General features: G+C 32.8%; 1 protein-coding gene across 1 annotated transcript in view; it reads left to right on the forward strand.

Moving 5' to 3' along the window:
- LOC127702715 (DNA-directed RNA polymerase II subunit RPB1-like) overlaps nucleotides 1-19238 on the forward strand; it is a 519640-nt gene extending 500402 nt beyond the window's left edge. The window contains exon 10 of the transcript XR_007982550.1: nucleotides 19184-19238. The gene's annotated coding sequence lies outside the window, so the exon portion shown is untranslated. The remainder of the gene's footprint in view (nucleotides 1-19183) is intronic.
- The last annotated feature ends 1663 nt before the right edge of the window (nucleotides 19239-20901 follow it).

Below are 20901 nucleotides of genomic sequence, written 5' to 3' on the forward strand. Positions count from 1 at the left end.
CTATCAGCAATAATGTATTTTATTTCCTATTTTAATTGATTGTTTTTTCTATGAAATAAGACTTCGACAAAAAGCATATTCTTTGCAAACAGGAGAACAAAGAAGAAAAGACAGTTGTTGGACGATGTTCTAACACTTTTCAAGTATTATTCGTTCTACATAAATTGATGAAATCCTCCTTGAATTGATTATCCCTTATTTCAGGCTTTAGCGTTTTGATTATTCTTTAATTCAGGCTGTAGCGTTTTGATTATTCCTTATTTCAGGCTGTAGCGTTTTAATTATTCCTTAATTCAGGCTGTAGCGTTTTGATTATTCCTTAATTCAGGCTGTAGCGTTTTGATTATTCCTTATTTCAGGCTTTAGCGTTTTGATTATTCCTTAATTCAGGCTGTAGCGTTATGATTATTCCTTAATTCAGGCTGTAGCGTTTTGATTATTCCTTAATTCAGGCTGTAGCGTTATGAATATTCCTTATTTCAGGCTGTAGCGTTTTGATTATTCCTTAATTCAGGCTTTAGGGTTTTGATTATTCCTTAATTCAGGCTTAAGCGTTTTGATTATTTCTTAATTCAGGCTGTAGCGTTTTGATTATTCCTTAATTCAGGCTGTAGCGTTATGAATATTCCTTAATTCAGGCTGTAGCGTTTTGATTATTCCTTAATTCAGGCTTTAGCGTTTTGATTATTCCTTAATTCAGGCTTAAGCGTTTTGATTATTCCTTAATTCAGGCTGTAGCGTTTTGATTATTCCTTAATTCAGGCTTAAGCGTTTTGATTATTCCTTAATTCAGGCTTTAGCGTTTTGATTATCCCTTATTTCAGGCTTTAGCGTTATGAATATTCCTTAATTCAGGCTGTAGCGTTTTGATTATTCCTTAATTCAGGCTTTAGCGTTTTGATTATTCCTTAATTCAGGCTTAAGCGTTTTGATTATTCCTTATTTCAGGCTTTAGCGTTTTGATTATTCCTTAATTCAGGCTGTAGCGTTATGATTATTCCTTAATTCAGGCTGTAGCGTTTTGATTATTCCTTAATTCAGGCTGTAGCGTTATGAATATTCCTTATTTCAGGCTGTAGCGTTTTGATTATTCCTTAATTCAGGCTGTAGCGTTTTGATTATTCCTTAATTCAGGCTGTAGCGTTTTAATTATTCCTTAATTCAGGCTGTAGCGTTTTGATTATTCCTTAATTCAGGCTGTAGCGTTATGAATATTCCTTATTTCAGGCTGTAGCGTTTTGATTATTCCTTAATTCAGGCTTTAGCGTTTTGATTATTCCTTAATTCAGGCTTAAGCGTTTTGATTATTCCTCAATTCAGGCTGTAGCGTTTTGAAAACTTACAGACTGTGTCCTTTTCCCTACCGTGGCATGTTTTACTGAGGTTGAATTCGCATGACCATAGGAAAATGCATATCAGGGGAAGCTTTTAAGGAAATCAACACACCTGGTTCTGCTTTACTTGGGGTTTAAGTAGTTCCCTCAGAGCAATTACTCTCTTTTAGTTGGTATATTGCAAAAGGATTTAGAAGTGTTGAACATTGGCAAATCAATGTAGTCTGTAACTTTGAAATATATAATATTCAAGTGCAAACTGTTAAACTGAGTTATCATTCTTGTATTGCAGGTCCGACTATCAGAATTGATAAACAAGAAGGATAAATTATTCAAATCAATTCATTTCCTACTACATACACATAATAAATGACGCATATATGCAGAAAAGGAGGTATACGCGGAATTTTGAGTAGCTCTTCCATGAGAATAAACTATTTAACATTTTAGAGATGTTTGCAACCCTTGTGTTGTGTTAGTTTTTCTGCATGATGAATCCATCTCCAAAATGTGCGAGAAAAACCAGAATTTTATGAAATAATAAAAGAAAATATATTAAGTTTCGTTGGTAGTAGAGGTTCCAGGTGAGTCGTATCAATATTAAGCGTCAAATTTTTTTTTTTTAAATCTCATGTTTTTCACGATATATAGATATAAATTTTTAGTATAAAATCGTCATTTTTTTCTCTCGACTCGCTCTGCTCGGTAGCATATTTATTCAATAACCGGGAATGATGCCCCCTTTCAAATATCCTGGATCCGTCACTGGTTTGCAAGTTGTTTCTTGACAAAGATAATATATATAATTTTTCCTGTTGTTAAAATACAAGGACAATATATTCGGAATATTTTGTTCCATATGTTCACACAAAAAGGGATAACAGAAATAATCAGACATACCAAACAGTACAAATGTACTAAGACTTATAGATCACCAACTATCGACGACTCTTGTGAGAAACATACCAAACAGTACAAATGTACAAAGACTTATAGATCACCAACTATCGACGACTCCTCTTGGAAAAAGAAGAGATCCAAACAAAGCTTAAGACAATAAACAACGAACGATTCATGGCCCAGATAACCCGATTTGGTACAGTCCCAAAATGTTAGTCTCAATACTTTCCTCTCCTTATGGCAAGTTTGGTTTTATGTTAATTATAATAATGATTATTTAAACTCTTTTTGATTGTGTTTATATGAAGACTTTATAAATAAAATTAACAAGCCTTAAAAATTAAATCATAAACTAAACAGCTGCGTGCTAGTTCTATTATGACATACGTAAAAAGTAAAAAAAATCAAAATGGATTCGATAATGCGATGTTTACATCAATTTTCTCATTTTTCATAGTTTTATATTCACGCGTAGACAGGACTATCAAATATATGATCGATCATATTTTATGGACTGTTAAACCTTTCATGATAATTTCCTGTCACTTAAGAGAATGATTAATTGTCTTTGGAGTACTGAACAATTTAATCAAAATGATAGCTCCTCAACTTTGAAAATATCGCCATAAATGAAAATGCTATATTGTTGTGATAAAGCTAAACGATATATTCATAGACCATTATCAAAGCATTTATAGACAGTACCAAGACAGAAATATGAGAGTTGTTTTCTATTCGTTTGATGTGTTTGATCTTTTGATTTTGCCATTTGATAATGGACTTTCCGTTTTGTAATTTTCCTTGGTGGTCGGTATTTTGGTATTCATTTTGATAGTGTTGGTTAACCAGCAGTTTAAATATAAAAAAGTTAATAAAAATTCCCCCAAAATTCTTTAAAAAGGAACTCTAGACTTGTTTTGCTGTACTCCACCATTACGTTTACTCCTCTACCATTGAAGTAATCAAAACCACTATATTTTAGGACTGTTTTGAATTTGATTGAAGATTGAGGAGAATATAAAATATATATAATATTAGGTACTGAGTTAGACAAAGCTGATGACGAAAGGCATTACATATGTACTGTAATATCGAAAGCCATATTTTATATACAATGTAACCAAACTGACCGATTGGTCTAGGTTGCTGTACACAGTGCTGTTGGTGTTGCCACGATTTCACAGAAACAAATTTTAAGTTTTCTCTGGAAAGCTTTCTAGTTATCACTCGTCTATTACATACACAGTCAGGGGCTTTGATTATTATGAATTCAATCCGCTCCAAGCATATGTATCTATTTACAATGTATAAGATAAGAAATTTTATTTTCCAAATTAGGTCCCCAAGGGGGCATATACACATAACATATATAATTGTATGGGCTTTGATGGTTGTATCTATATACAATGTATAAATATATTTATATGCTCTACACGTAGTGATTTTCAGTTGGAAGAATCGGTTTGAATTTCGCGGGTGTCATATCAAGAAAAGGATCATATTGTTTTCAGTAATCGAGGTAGGGCGGTGTCCACGTTGATTACAAAAGTGTAGACAGATTTACAGTAGTGTAGAATTATTATGTAATTCAGAGATCAATTTATTGTGTACTAGTTATGATATTTAGATATAAGAAGATGTGGTATGAGTGCCAATGAGACAACTCTCCATCCAAGTCAAAATTTATAAAAGATATTTGTTTATTTTTTAGATATTCTGTAAAGCCAGTGTACTGTCACTACTGGAACAATGCCCCGGAGATTGGCCGTGAAAATGTCCGTAAAAATGCTGGTGATTTTTACAGTGTTTGTCACGGTTAATTTACGGTGGGCCGTGAAACTTATCCGTGACAATGCCTTGGAATGACTGTCGTGAAAAGGCTGTGAAAAGTTTGTGAAAAGGCCGGGAAGAGGTGCCACCTGAAAACTTGGGTGAAAAGACCGTAGAAACCCTGTGAAAAAAAAATGTACACCGTGAAAAAGTCGTGATAATGCATTATGTGCCCTTGTGAAAAGACCGTGAAATGTAGATATAGTACAGTATATGCCTTTATTTGTCGTGAAAAGGCCGTGAAAAGGTGCCAACTGAAAACTTGGGTAAAGAGACCGTAAAAACCATGTGAAAAACAAAAATGTCCTCTTGGGTCTGATTTTACCACTTCAGCAATATTTGTCTATTTATGTAATCCTTCACTTCACTGCCCTTTTGAATAACTATTCCAGAAAAACATTTATAGAAGTTCCTGTTAATTCCCAGGAAACACTTTTAACTGAAAAGCTCTTCTTTCCAACTGGTTTCTTTAAATAATAATATGTATGGCTAAAGCCAAACTTGTCTAGACTAAGTGGCCGTAATGAGCTATTTATTGTATAGGGGGCCAGGGGCGTCGCAACTTTTACTGCAGGCACATTCGCCATACCAATTATTTTTTAAACACCTCATTGCCATACCAATTATTCTTATGATATGGCACAAACCCTTCCAGAAAAGACATTTTGCCGTACAAATATTAAATACTTTCCCTGCTACGCCTCTGATTAATCCCTTTTGAACTCTGTGTCCCGACGGCCAAGTCAGAAAAAAAATAAATAGCTCCCGACACATTCAAAGGGGGTTACGCCTCTGATTATCAGAGTGAACTCCATTTCAGAGATACTTATTGCTATTATAATCATTTCCAATTATCTATGTCTATGTCTACGTAGTGTACTGTACATCAATGTCATTTTTTATGTGGCCAGTGTGGGGAAAAAGGACCCCCCTTTTTTCCCCAAATACATAAACAAAACAAAACCGTAATCGTATTTAAAGGATCCGGTAGTCTTAGAAAACATTAACCGAAATGATTAAAGGAATCAAGTGCAAAAGACTCAAATATAAGTGAATATATCACATGCATGTTTGCGCTGTTTCTGCAAATTCAGTGAAAATCAGTTCAATGGAAATGCTCACAAACGTCATCAACATTTTGGTGACATGATGCATAAAAGAATAAAATATTAATAACTTAACTTAACTCAAACTTGATGTCACTCGTCTTGCATCTATAAAGTAAATATTAATCGACCTTCGGCGTCTTTCAAATTTCGAGTTTGCGGAAATGTTACAATTACTCTAGAAAAGAAACACGAATCCGGATACAGTCTGATATTCCGGGAAGTTCTCGTTTTTACATGTTTCGGTTCCAATTAAAATTAATGTTTACATTGTTTATAATAATGTACAGACGAGAAGCAAAATACTTTTCTTTAAATACAAAATATTTATTGGCACAAAGTCTTTAATTATAACAATGAATGGTTCCATTTAAAAGTCAGTCCTGTACAGTAGTATTGTATATAATAATATTTAAACAGACATATATTTATAATGAAAAGTTTATAGGATATTTAGAAAAAAGTGAGTGGTAATAATTAGACCATATTACAATAATCACATGGGATGTTTTAAATCTGAATTAGGATAAGAAAAAATTGACATGAAAAAATATCACGGCCTTTTCAATGGTTTCAACAACCAGTGAAAAGGCCGTGATATTTTTTATTAAGCATGAAAGGAGAAATTATCACGGCCTTTTCACGGGATATTGAAATTTCACGGTCTTTTCTAACATCAAATATTTTTCACGGCCTTAAGAAATATTTTTTTTACAAAAGTCACGGGGTATTTTCACGGGGTTTTCACGGCCCTGTGATATTTCACAGACATTTCACGGCCTTTTCATGGGCTGTTGTTACAGTAGTGTGTAACACATTTTTTATTTAGTGGACGTTTTTTGCGTACATTGAATCAGATGATGTTTTTGTGGACAGTAAATGATATTTTAATTCTTAAATTGGTGTACATGTCACCGTTCCGGACAAATTCAAAAGTGTGTTTTCTTATTTTATGTCAAGAATGATAGAGTATACTAAGAATACAGTTTGGGGTTGTAGTAGGTTTTAAAAATTTAGTATCAATGTGCACATCAATATTTTATGTTCGTTTGAACAAGTGAATTTCAAACATGATAGTATTTTGTAATGTCGCGGCCTTTTATAGCTGACTATATGATATAGACCTTTCTCATGGTTGAAAGCCGTTAATGACCTTTAGTTGCTTACTGTTCCATCTACGTATATTCGACTTTGATCTAGAGTTGTCACATTGGCAATCATACCACATCTCCTTATGTTTATATGCATGTTAAAAAGTTTGTACTTACGTTCTGGTATTAACAGCCATCAGATGCCCAATTATAGTACAATATCCGTATATAGCGTTTGTATTGTTCACAAACCTTGGAACTAGATTATTCTTTCAACATTATAAATGCTGAATTATGATTTATGTCTTTGTTGCTTGAAATGACTGTTGCTAGAAAGGAGATTATTCAAAGTTATTAATGTCATTTATTCACGCATATGTCATACTCATGCACTAAATAAAAGTGTGACAAGCTGATATTGATAATGCTTGCCCCTTCACAATTTGCATTTTGTGCGAGCGGCAGTCCAACGAGTTTGGTGAAAAGATGTCCACTGTATTACTTTTTTTTATCAACAGAAGTGTATTGATTCTTTATCCAACATTTGAACTGATAACATTGTGCCATCTTCCTGAGCAAGATAAAACTATAAATGGCTCAAAACTTACAATTGTATATTTTGATATTCATTTTGCATATTTTGAGGATTTCAATCAAAAACATAGACAATAAAGTATTTTCAATTCAAACCAAAATTCAAACGACGGAGTGACTGCAGATCATTATATCTGTTAAACTTTGTGAAAACAATAAGAAAAAATGTTTTCCAGATAACATATTAATAAAAAAGTAAGTATAATCGTAACTGAGAGTCCCGATTTAGAATAATAAACGTTGATTTCGACAATATGCTTTGTAACATCTGAAATGCCATCGAGTGCATTTATATATATATACTCGTTGATGATGCATACAACTTAAAAATAAAACAATGTTTTCAAAATATCATTTCATTTGTAAATATTTTTGTAGTCGAGGAGTCCTGATTTCAAATTAATTTTACAACGTTGACAATGTGTTTTGTAATTCTGAGACGCAATCTGTGTATTTATATTCGTGATGCTAATGTATAGGAGCTTCAAATTATACGATTCAATAAAGAAAACAACAGAGATGTGTTTTGTATTTCTTGAGCACATTCATTTGAAATTACGACCCTTCAGATATGCACAAAGTGTTGCCCACTTTCTCTTTGGTTTACCATGTTTATCTCTTTTGCTAATCCATTTTGTTTCCGAAGATATCGATTCGGGAGTTTTAAATGTTTTAAGATCATGAGTTGAACCAGTTGTCCATTTTATTTGCAACAAACAAAAAAGCGATTTTTTAAAAAAGAATTGTAATAGGAGGGACTTTGATCGTATATACTCTAACAGATGTTTAGAATATTGAAAATCAAAATCTGTTAATATTTCTTATATATAAATGTTCAAATTTGAAAACAACTTTTCGTGAAACGCATATTCCATAATATTTAATCCGTGAGGAATAAATATAATAAATTCTATAATATTTGTTTCATTTGGAACACTGACAGGGGTTATAGGGATTGCAAAAATGAAATTGATCCAGAAAAAAATATAGCCTGCCCAAGCTTATAAATTAAAGCTTTATTTATTTGGTGTTTTTAATTTTTGCGTTTTAAAAATCAATAGCAACGAACCTTTAACTTTTAAGTGGTCAGAACTTATGGACAGGTTGTACCCAATGCAAAACCGTCTTATCATTTGATGTGATGCTGGTCCGGATTGCTGCTAGGCGGACGGGCGGGAAAAGCGGGTACCCATTTTATGAAATAACCCCTTCCAACAATTGCTAACTGCATGAGAGCTTACACACTTTGCACACTGTATATATATGTTATGGTTAACAAGAAATAATTGATTATCATGTAAATTTGATCTCTGCTAGCATCCTCATATTTCATCTAACTGGGACTGTTTCAAAGGACCTACTATACATATGTGTTCCCCAGTTTCAACTTGAAACATTTTGCAATATTGTTTCAGAGATGATCTGAGAATTTCTGTTTAATTTTTTTACGGGGTCCGTGTTTTTCAATTGTCTTTATTTTCAGTTCGGAGTTGTCCATTGTTTGTTTTTTCTCGTGATTGTCTTTGTTTCTCATTTTCCTTTCTTTTTGACTGACGCTACTTTTTACGACCTGTTCGTTGACCATGTAAGGCCACCATGAGCTCTAACCAATCCAAAAAAATCCAAGAACCATATCTTGTCATTTTCTTGGCTTTGGCTATAACTTCGTCTTTTAGAAAAAAAAGAACAGATTTCAGACCAATCGTAATTTTCTTTTTACTTTTTAATGTAAACGGTGACTCGTTTTTTCGCCGTTTTCTCCCAAAGGTTAGGATCATTGAAGAAAAGAACATTCTATACATACTTCTTTAAAGTTTTAAAACATTTCGGATTGTATCACTCCCTTTTTGGATAAATAAGTCCGCCGTTATTGATTTTGAAAACGCAAAAATATAAGATACCAAGTATACATAGCTTTAATTTGAAGGGAGCAGGGTATTTGTTTCTTTTATACCCGACTCCTTTCTCTCGGCTTCCCATCTCTCTTTTCTTCTTGATCCATTCCCCTTCTGCAATCCTCTTGCTCCTTGTAAATAAACTCATCATAGATACCAGGATTGAAATTTTGTACGCCAGACGCGCGTTTCGTCTAACAAAGACTCATCTGTGACGCTCGAATAAAAAAAGTAAGAATACCCAAACAAAGTATGACGTTGAAGAGCATTGTGGAACCAAAATAATGATATTAGAGTTATCATGTGCCGCAAATTACAAAGGCTTATTTGTGCTTGTGGAAATTTGAATGTGTTTTTAAGCTCTTTGGACTATGTAACTGAAATATTAATATATGGTAATGATTAAGTGACGATTAAAGAAAAAAATATGGAAATACTTGACATCGTTTCTGACAGTCTTGTATCAAATGAACAGTTCTAATTGGCTGTGTATTGTGTATGTATGTGTGCATGCGTGTATATGTATGTTTGACTCACTGTTGTGCTGTTTCGTTATATATATTTTCTTTGTTTTGTATGTATGTCTGTATTTTTTAAGAAGAACTGGTAGCCCTTGCGCGGTTTGAAATCCAAGTTTTATTAAATAAATCATTACATTAAGTGATATTTAAATTTACTACTTTTTACTATGATTATAGTTAAGTTAAGTGAATTATATAAACAAAGTCTATCTATGTTTATAAATATTTTTTCCGTTATTTTCTGTCAAAATCACTCACCGACAGTTCCTGTAAAAATTCTGCACTTATTCGTATGAATAATCTTGTGACTTTAATTCGCTATTAAAGTCATATGATGCCTCAATTTAAAAAAAAAGTTGAATATGTTTTTTTCATAATTGAATGGCTAAATTTTACTATAAAACGAGTACATGGACTTAAAAAGAAAATCCTTTACCTGATCAAAATCTTCAGAAAAGTACTTCTATTGAATTATTGTCTTCCCGTACTCTAATTCGCCGATAACTTTTCCTTATGCAATGACCTTGAACCTCTCGTTCGTGCTTCGACAACCACACAGCGCAAAACAAAAACCGCGATGAAAGAAAAGGTAAACACAAGCATTGGCTGATATAGGGATGGAAACAATTGCATACCTCATGCATAGGCTCCTATCGCTTTGCGTCCTTTGTGCAGGTTACCGTTACTGTTTCAAACTAGATATCATCTGTGTTTTTTCAGATACAATAAAAAAGCAAGACACAAAGAGAAAGTATGTCCTTGGCAAGAAATTTAAACATGCTCCTTCCTTAATACCAATGACTGTTTCATGGATGCAGCAAAACAAATCATTGTTGATACAAATACTACATTTAGTATGACAATATCATAGGGAGGTTGCCATTCACACGACAGTTTCGATAAAGTTGTCATCGAGTACTGTGTAGAAAGGAAACAACAACTATCAGCAATAATGTATTTTATTTCCTATTTTAATTGATTGTTTTTTCTATGTAATAAGACTTCGAAAAAAAGCAAATTCTTTGCAAACAGGAGAACAAAGAAGAAAAGACAGTTGTTGAACGATTTTCTAACACTTTTAAAGTATTAATCGTTCTACATGAATTGATGAAATCCTCCTTGAATTGATTATCCCTTATTTCAGGCTTTAGCGTTTTGATTATTCCTTAATTCAGGCTGTAGCGTTTTGAAAACTTACAGACTGTGTCGCATTCCCTACCGTGGCATGTTTTACTGAGGTTGAATTCGCATGACCATTGGAAAATACATATCAGGGGAAGCTTTTAAGGAAATCGACACACCTGGTTCTGCTTTACTTGGAGTTTAAGTAGTTCCCTCAGAGCAATTACTCTCTTTTGGTTGGTGTATTGCAAAAGGATTTAGAAGTGTTGAACATTGGCAATCCAATGTTGTCTGTAACTTTGAAATATATATAACTTGATATTTAAGTGCTAACTGTAAAACTGAGTCATCACTCTTGTATTGCAGGTCCGACTATTAGAATTAACAAACAAGAAAATCAATTCATTTCCCACTACATACACATAATAAATGGCGCATATATGCAGACAAGGAGGTATAAGCGGAATATAAATTCTTTGTATAAAATCGTCCCATTTTTTTCGGCTCGCTCCGCTCGGTAGTATATATATTCAATATTATGGAATTACGCCACCTTTCAAGTGTCCTGGATCCGTCACTGGTTTGCATGTTGTTTCTTGACATATATACAATTTGTTCAAATACAAGGAAAATACATTCGGATATTTTGTTCCATATGTTCACACAAAAAAGGATAACAGAAATAATCAGACATACCAAACAGTACAAATGTACAGAGACTTATAGATCACCAACTATCGACTCCTCTTGTGAGAAAACAAGAAGAAAAACAAGAGATCCAAACAAAATCTTAAGACAATTAACAACGAACGACTCATGGTCAAGATAACCCGATTTGGTACAGTCCCAAAATGTTAGTCTCAATACTTTCCTCTCTTTATGGTAAGTTTGGTTTTTATGTTCATTATTTAAACTTTTTTTGATTGTGTTTGGATGAATACTTTACAAATCAAATTAAAAAGTCTTAACAATTGAAAACATAAACTAAATAGCTGTGTACTAGTTCTATTATGACATACGTGAAAAGTAAACAAAAACTCAAAATGGATTCGATAATGCGATGTTTACATCAATTTTCTCATTTTTCATAGTTTTGTATTCATGCGTAGACAAAACTTGCAAATATATGATCGATCATAGTTTTTATGGACTGTTCAACCTTTCATAATAATTTCCTGTCAATTAAGAGAATGATTAATTGTCTTTGGAGCACTGAACATTTTAATCAAAATGATAGCTCCTCAACTTTGATTTTAAAAATATCGCCATTAATGAAAATGCTTTATTGTTGTCATTAAGCTGGACGATATATTAATAGACAGTACCAAGTCAGAAATATGACGGTTGTTTTTCATTCGTTTGATGTATTTGAGTTTTTGATTTTGCCATTTGATAATGGACTTTCCGTTTTGAATTTTCCTTGGTGTTCGGTATTTTTGTTATTCTTTTTGATAGTGTTGGTTAACCCGCAGTTTGAATATAAAAAGTTAATAAAAATCCCCACAAAATGCTTTAAAATAGAACTCTGGGCTTGTTTAGCTGAGCTCCCTCTTTACGTTTACTCCTCTACCATTGAGGTAATCAAAACCACTATATTCTAGGATTGTTTTCAATTTGATTGAATATTGAGGAGAATGTAAAATATATATAATAGTAGGTACTGAGTTAGACAAAGCTGGTGATGAAAGGCATTACATATGTACTGTACTATCGAAAGCCATATTTTATATACAATGTAGCCTAACTGACCGATTGGTCTAAGGCGCTGGACACAGTGTAGTTGGTGTTGCCACGATTTCACAGAAACAGATTTTAAGTTATCTCTTGAGATATTAACCTTACGATTGTTTTTACATCTTTCGACAACCATGCGCTTAGCAAATAAAGACAGAGTGCTAACCACTACACCAGATCCACTCCCCAAAAGAGGGAGGAGGAGATACATTGGAGTAATGTTTTAAAATCTGTCTTTTCACGAAAGCTTTCTAATAATCACTTGTCTGTTACATACACAGTCAGGGACTTTGACTACTATGAATTCAATCAACTCCAAGCATATGTATCTATATACAATGTATAAATAAATTTATGTGCTCTTAGCGTAGTAATTTTCAGTTACGTAGTTTATATCTGAAGAATCGGAGTGGCTTTCGCTGATAGTATATAAAGGAAAGGATTATATTTTTTTTTTCAGTAATGGAGGTTGGGCGGTGTCCACGTTGATTACAAAAGTGTAGACATATTTAAAGTAGTATCGAATTATTATGTAATTCAGAGATCAATTTATTGTGTACTAATTAAAAAATATTTTATTTTTGATTATTCTGTAAAGCCAGTGTACTGTAACACAATTTTTATTTAGTAGCCGTTTTTTGCTTACAGTGAATCAGATGATGTTTTTGTGGACCGTAAATGATGTTTTAATTCTTGAAATGGTATACGTGAATAAAATGACATGGTCACCGTGCCGGACAAAATCAAAAATATGTTTTCGTATTTTATGTCAAGAATGATAGAGTATACTAAGTATACAGTTTGGTATGTATTAGGTTTCAGAAATTAATTAGCATTGTGCACATTAATATTTTATGTTCGTTTGAACGAGTGAATTTAGAACATGATAGCATTTTGCAATGTCGCGGCCTTTTATAGCCGACTATATGATATAGAATTATCTCATGGTTGAAAGCCGTTAATGACCTTTAGTTGCTTACTGTTACATCTACGTATATTAGACTTTGGTAGAGAGTTGTCTCATAGGCAATCATACCACATTATTTTTATTTCCTAAAACGTTTGCACTCACGTTCTAGTATTTACAGCCATCAGATGCCCAATTATAGTACAATATCCGTATATAGCATTTGTATCGTACACAGACCAAGAAACTAGATTATTCTTTGAAAATTTGTAATGCTGAATTAATAAAACTAAAGTATAATTTATGTCTTTGTTGCTTTGAAGAAATGACTGTTGCTCGTAAGAAGATTATTCAAAGTTATTAATATAAACATACTGCCCCTGGATGAAGGTGTTAGGGTAGATTAACACACGAGGTAAATTATCACCCAAGACGAAGTCGCGGGTGATAATTTTTTCACCGAGTATGTTTTTATCATACTGAATGCCTTATGATTCAAGTGTGCACTATGTTATTAGAAGGACAATTGTAAAAAAATAAAGTCATAAATTAAGATAAGATTACTAATAACAACAACAAAACGACGGAAATGATGTAGAAATAAGAATAGGAAAACCTCGGTCGGAGCGGGTGTTAATTGTTCTGGATCGGTAAACTTCGAGCTCAGTGGGTGTTAATTTTAGGCAGTAACACCCGCTGCTAATATTATCACATGTTGCTATTGGTGGGCGGGGCTTATGAAAGGTTAGTGAAAAATTGCAAATGCCGCGTGTCCAATAAAATGAATGGATAATATAAGAAATTTGCATAAAGTATATTAATGCCATTTATTCACGCATAATGTCATACTAATGCGCTAAATAAAAGTTAAAAACCTTGCAAACTTTTCATATGCTTTGAAGGTGACAAGCTGCAATTGAAAATTTTTGCCCCTCTAGAATTTGAATTTCGTGCAAGTGGCAGTCCAACAAGTTAGGTAAAAAATGTCCACTGTTTTAATTTTTTTATTCAACCAACAGAACAAGTCTTTTGACTCTTAATCAAACATTGCTTTGTCAGCTCTTAATATGTGTAATTTCATGATCTGACAACATTGTGCCATCTCCCTGAACAAAAGGAAATTATAAATGGTTTAAAGCTTGTGTTTTGATAATTATTTGCATATTTTAAGTATTTCACTAAAAAAAGGAGACAAAATAGTATTTTCAATTAAAACCAAAATTCAATCGATGGAGTGACTTAAAATTATTACAGCTGTTAAAAATTGTAAGAACAATAAGAAAACAATGTTTTCCAAATAAAATATTAAAAGTAAATATTTTTGTAACTGAGAGTCCTGATTTAGAATAATAATCGGTGATTTCGACAAATTCGTTAAATTTTTGTAACTCTGAGATGCCATCGAGTGTATTTATACTCGTTGTGATAATGTATAAAACTTTCATATAAAAAATGTTTTACAGATATCATTCTATATGTAAATATTTTCGTAGTTGAGTAGTCCTGGTCTCAAAAAAAATGTAACTTAAACAATGTGTTTTGTAAGTCTGAAATGCAATCGGTGTATTTATATAATTATTCGTGGTGATGCATAGGACTTTCAAATTATACGCTTCGATTAAGAAAACATCGGAGATATGCTTTGTATTTCCTGAGTACATTTCTTTGAAATTATCACCCTTTAGATCTGTAAAAAGTGTTGCCCTTTCTCTCTCTAATTTACAAGGTTGATCTCTTTTGCCAATTCATTTTGTTTCCAAAGATATCGATTCAGGAGTTTTAAGATTATGACTTGCACTAGTTGTCCATTTTATTTTCAACAAATGAAATATTTTAATAGTATTGTATTATGAGGGACATTGATTGTATATATTCTAACAGATCTTTGAAATATTGAAAATCAAAATCTGTTTATACTTCTCAAATATATGTAAAACTCTAAAGTGCGATGGTACTCTAAAGTGCGATGGTCACGCTAAAGTGCGATGGTCTACGCTTAAGTACGATGGTGTCTCACGCTAAAATGCAATGGACCAATAAGGTAAGGTTCGAGGGATTAAAACGTTAAAATACATGGATTTTTAAAACAAAATAGTCAGTAACTAATTTAATCTTTTTGTAATAGCTAGTATGCTAACATATGTGATAGGCTTTATAATTTCCCGGTAGGCTTGAGTGATTGTTTCTAAATTTAGAAGACCGACCACGTAATAATTGCTAAAAAGGTAATTCAGGTGTCACAAAATACTGTATTTCCTTAAGGAATGACTGTAATATTTTTTTCTGTCTATGAAGAAATAACATCAAAAATAAGGTGCACACTGAATTTATTTTGAAGTGTTCACCACATTTTTTATGTTATTTCGAATAGACAGAAAAAAATATTACAGTCATTTCTTATAAATTAATTCTTAATTCCATTTTTAACCGGAGTAAATCATGAAAAACGTTGATGACGTTAAGGACACATGACAAAATTATGTCTATGTGCTGATAAACAAAACAACGTCAGCCAATCCAAAATTAAATTATTGTTAAATGAATTTTTAACAATTCGGGCGTATTAAATATTTGAATAATTGGTGTAGTTTGCCGGTCACACAGTCTATCAATAATCTGAGCTTTCTCCTTTTTCTTAACGAGTACAAATACATGTTATATTCTCCTACACTGTACGAAATATGATTTAGCCGACAATTTATAATTTACGCTTAAAAACCATTTACCTTTATATTACTCAGACCATCGTACTTTAGTGTCCCCATCGCACTTTAGAGTCCTACATATAAATGTTAGAATTTGAAAATATTTTTTCGTTAAACATTTAATTTTTAATTTTATAAAACATTATTTTTAAGACCATACAGTTAGAGTTAGACAAGTCACAGTTCTTTGTTTGGGTCGAAATTCTAAAACACAAAAACCATTAAAATATAGTAATGTCCATAATTTTCCCTTTTTGTAAGTGTAAGTCGGTGTAAATGTTTGGTTTATTAGAGAATTATCAATAACTTATATTTTATAAAACATTTTTTATGGTGCGTTTTACACAGAAATTGATAGTCTTTTACTAAGTCTATGATGAAATGACATATATGGCATCGAATGTTATATACTTGTGTCTAGTAACACTACGGTCTTTGAAGAAAGATAAGGCATGCACATTTATATTATATTTAAAATCTTATTTGTATCAACGAACTTCTATTCATTTTGGGAAGAATATATTATGTCTTTGTTTCACATTTTATGAAATTTGGTGTATATTTTTCACATGTGTTTATTGTCTGGCATAATTCTTGTTAATGTTAATGTGTCTGCCGGAGTATACATGGATGGCAACTTACAAGCCGGATATATATCAATGCGGACTAGCACAGGCGTAATAGAGAGACTTGAATGTTAAGATACTGCATCTCGTATTTGTTCTTAAAATCTTGGCTATAAAAGGTGTAATAGAAGTATCAAAGATAGTTGCAAAAAGACCATTTAAATATAAAACATATATTGCTTAAAAGTAATTGCATCCAGACCTATGTTTGCAAAAAAGTTTAAGAAAGCAGAGCTTCCTTGTGTCATTTTATAATGCTATTAAGCTTGGAAAGTCTTTACTATGGAATACCGTAATCTTATATTTCTTTGAATTATGATTTGTAAAAGGGGTTTCCCATCACAAATTTCATATATAATATAGTCAGAAAAAGAGAAAGAGATTATGAATACGGAATCGTACGGAAGTATTGTTGTACACAACGGTTTCTGTATAAATGGTTTTGAATTATCGTGAAATGTCTGCGCGAAGGACAGGGATGAAATATTCTTTGCAGCTCTGCTATACAAAACATTACCAAAACCCTTTTAATGTTTTAACCATGAACCTACTTATCGACAGTAGACGGTGCTTATTTTTATTTCTTTCTATATCCATGAATTTCAATTTTGTCTTAGGATGGTTACTTCACCAACTATTTGATTATACCGATTTTTAGTATGCCATACTTGTTCGTCTTCAGATTCCTTAGTTAACGTATTCTATCTGAAATATCTTATCTATTTCATCTGTTTGTCATATGTATCTGCTTTTTATCATTTTCGCGTCCTTCGCTACATTCAATCATCGTCTGTGTGCACATCACTTTCTTATTCGATTTTTTGACACGATGTATCCTTTTTGACGGACTGTGACAGTCATTCTCAGATTTGTATTCCTACATTGTTCACCTGACATTGAGTTTACATCTGCATCTTCGATCACTCGAGCTGCATCATTAAAATTGCAATAACGTTGTCAAAGGCATGGATGATCAAGTTGAACTTCAGCTACAACTGCTAAAATTAACGAAATCCCAGCAAAAACATTTCCCAGACGCCGAAAAGAAATTAAACCTGAGCACGTTTACATTATCTCGTTAATTTTCGTTTATTTACTGTTCACTACATGTTGTGATTTAATGTGTTATTGATCTGAATATATATGTAATGTTTACAACTGGTCGTTACTCTAAACACTATAAATCTGTCAAACAATTAAATGGTTTGTTTTTTCCTATTCAGAGGAAGAACAGTATCGACATTCTGCACTCATGTGCTGACATGAAAAATATAGCTGATGTGGTAATTTTTGGTAAATTTACTGTTATAAAATGTTAAAGCATTGCAAAGGGCTTTACTATCCTCGTGCATAGATTACATTAGCCAGGCTTTGCATAACTCTTCAGATTTTTTTTTCAATGTCTTTAACTTCCTGATTGGTATTTCAACTGGTTTGATTCGAGTGCCACTGATGAGCCTATGTAGAAATGCACGTCTGGTGTACTTAACAAAATTGTGTCTGTAAGAACATTTAAATTCTTTGGTAATAACATTTCAATTACTTTCCGATGATAGGTCTGTAATTAAAACAAATACTTTTTACAGACTGGATTCCTGGTCGACCCCGTTATCAGAAAGTATCTAGTCGATTTATTATTTAATGTGTTCTTGTTCTGAATACGTATGACATATTTACAATTGAACGTTACTCGAAATGCTATAAATCAATCTAACAATTTAATGAATTGTTTTCCTTTACATAGAATGGATATAGTGCCTGTAATCAAAACTGCTTTGTTTCTCCGCTTTATGTCTCAAAGATTCTATTTATTGTCAATAAAGTATTATGATATTAGAACACAAAGGGTTTTTTGTTTGATCATCCTAACAAAAGACTTTGTGATGTTAAAAGCAAATTAATTGTAATTTACTGAATCCTTCGAGAGAAACGATATTTGTGCATCGAAGAAATATGAATTGTTGATTAATGTGATAGAAAAGCAAGAAGTTTGAAAAGAGTCATTATTTTGTCCTTGAAAGTGCATTGTCTTGCCCTTGAAAGTGCAAATTTGTAAAATTCTTAAAGCCTTTCAAAATTCTGTCAATTTAGTTGATAGATGATAAGTTGATATAATCTGGAAGGTTTAGTGAAGTCTTGGCACTTTTGATGTGACTATGACAATAACATTTTTGATCTACAATAGCCATTTTACAGATATTTTTTGGAGATCAGTAAAGTACCTTGCATGACATATTGACTGAGTGTTGATTCACATAGCGGCAGATGCATTCATAGCAAGAGACGCATCCAGTTACTCGAGTACTCTATATTTGACCCTTATCAAAATATTTGAATAAGACGTTATGTAAAATAAAGTGTGTGGTAAGGCCTTGGCTCGTATCAAAATATTAATGACAAGATCGCAATATGGTGCTGTTTTGGCAGTCTTTGTCTCGTCGACGGCGAAATTCGCAGAATGCGAGACATATGGATTTCAATACGGCGGCGGCGTAAACTATTCGTATAAAGCTTTATATTTCAGAAGCTAGAAGACCTGGATGCTTCATACCTTGTATGCAGATACCTTGTGTTACGAAGTTTCCGTCTGTCATAAGTTCATTGTCCTTAACCTCATTTTCATGGTTAGGTGACTGCAAAAAAATGAACTGCTCTATTATTATGATTAATAGGATAACTATATTTGGTATATTGGTTCTTTGCAACTTCTACATGTCTGTCAGGTAGGGTTCACCTGACCTCGACCTCATTTCATGGATCAGTCATCAAGGTTAAAGTTACGTGGTCAAGTCCGTATCTCAGATACTATAAGCAGTAGGTCAACTATGTTTGGTGTATGGAATGATTGTAAGGTGTACATGTCCGTCTGGCAGGTTTCATCTGACCTTGACCTCAATATTCATGGTTCATTGAACAATGTTTAGTTTTTGTGGTTTGGTAACTTTCTCGGATACTATATGCAAATGGGCATGCATATTCGGTGTATGGAATGATTGTAAGGTGTACATGTCTGTCTGGCAAGGTTCATATTACCTTGACCTCATTTTCATGGTTCATTGGTCAATGTTAAATTTTGTGGTTTATTCTGTTTCTCAGGTACTATAAGCGGTAGGACCATTATATTTGATGTATGGGATGATTGTTAGGTGTAGGTTTGTCTAGCATGGTTCATCCGACGATGATTTTATTTTCATGGATCATTGATAATGTTTAGATTATGTGATACTTGTAGGAAAATCTTCATATAACTGACGTTCAACATGAATTCAATCATAAGTAAAACAGGCGAGACATTTCAGAGTGTGCACTCTTGTTGTAGATTTGCAATAAAATTAAAAGTAATGACGTCCTAAAGCATAATATGAATGACAAAATTCAATATATAAATATTGATATCTGACAGATTTAACTCTAATGAATATCTAATGGATGCTATTTTGTGGTTTTTAAAAAACGTTTTGATTTCGAATGCAAGGGGCCAATATGGTGTTTATTTTTTAAATCTCCTCCTTTGGGGTAAATTATGAGGCTACAGCAGTAGGGCAAACCTCGCATATATACATCAAGTAAAAATAACTGATCATGACACGAGGGAATGGCATCAAATACAAAAGGAGCGAGATCGGATCCGTCTTTTAAAAGGGTAAGAGTCTCCTGCTATGTATGCATCCCCCGTCATTAGAATCCAGATAAAGTCAAATTATCACAAATTATACGACCATTCTAGGATTTAAAGATATAAGATAATAGTAGAGAAAACATATCTCTCTCGAGATGAGACACCAAAACCGTATCGCTCAACCAATTCGTGATGGTGACAACGAAACATGTGTTGTATCGATTTTTGTTTTTGGTTTATAACCCTACTGAAGCACTTTATTGTGTTATGAGCAAAACAAACCCCAACAACTACTCGGATGCTATGGGAGTTAAAAAACCTCCTACGCCAAAAGTGGTAACCCTCGTGTTCATCATCCCATGTACATTTCTTTTAAATTGCTGTCGGTGATTTCACAATCTAAGAGGGCAACATTAAGGCTACGACAAGTGGGACATATCTGTGGTCAATTGTTAAATAGGTAATGAATAACGGCCAGCCGAAACATGATGGTATTAGAAATTGAATGTTCCTAGTGGAAACAATTAATTTGAGGTAAAGCTTAGTTCTGAACCGACCCTTATTGTTGATTTCTCGATTTAAGTCAAGATATAAAGCAGAAAGTAGAATTAACTGCATCTGTGGTATCAATTATTTCAAGTTCAATGGGATAACAGTGTTCAGCATTGTCACAAAGCTCTTAATTATTCAGTGAGGGGATATCTCTGCATAGCGAAACGTTTGATAAAAAGATAATGTTCGCGTCTATTCATTCTTCTCTAGAAGCCTCTGTATGACGTCTGCTTCATATGATTAGAGGCAGTTTCAGATTACAATTATTTCATTCAAAATGTTTTACAAAGAATAATTTGTTCTTTCATAAACAATACATTAGCCATTTTTTTTAATGAAACAAAGTTTCAATCTGTCCTTCCGTT

This window comes from Mytilus californianus, unplaced genomic scaffold (genome assembly GCF_021869535.1).
Source record: "Mytilus californianus isolate M0D057914Y unplaced genomic scaffold, xbMytCali1.0.p SCAF_5, whole genome shotgun sequence".
In the NCBI taxonomy this organism is placed as follows: domain Eukaryota; kingdom Metazoa; phylum Mollusca; class Bivalvia; order Mytilida; family Mytilidae; genus Mytilus; species Mytilus californianus.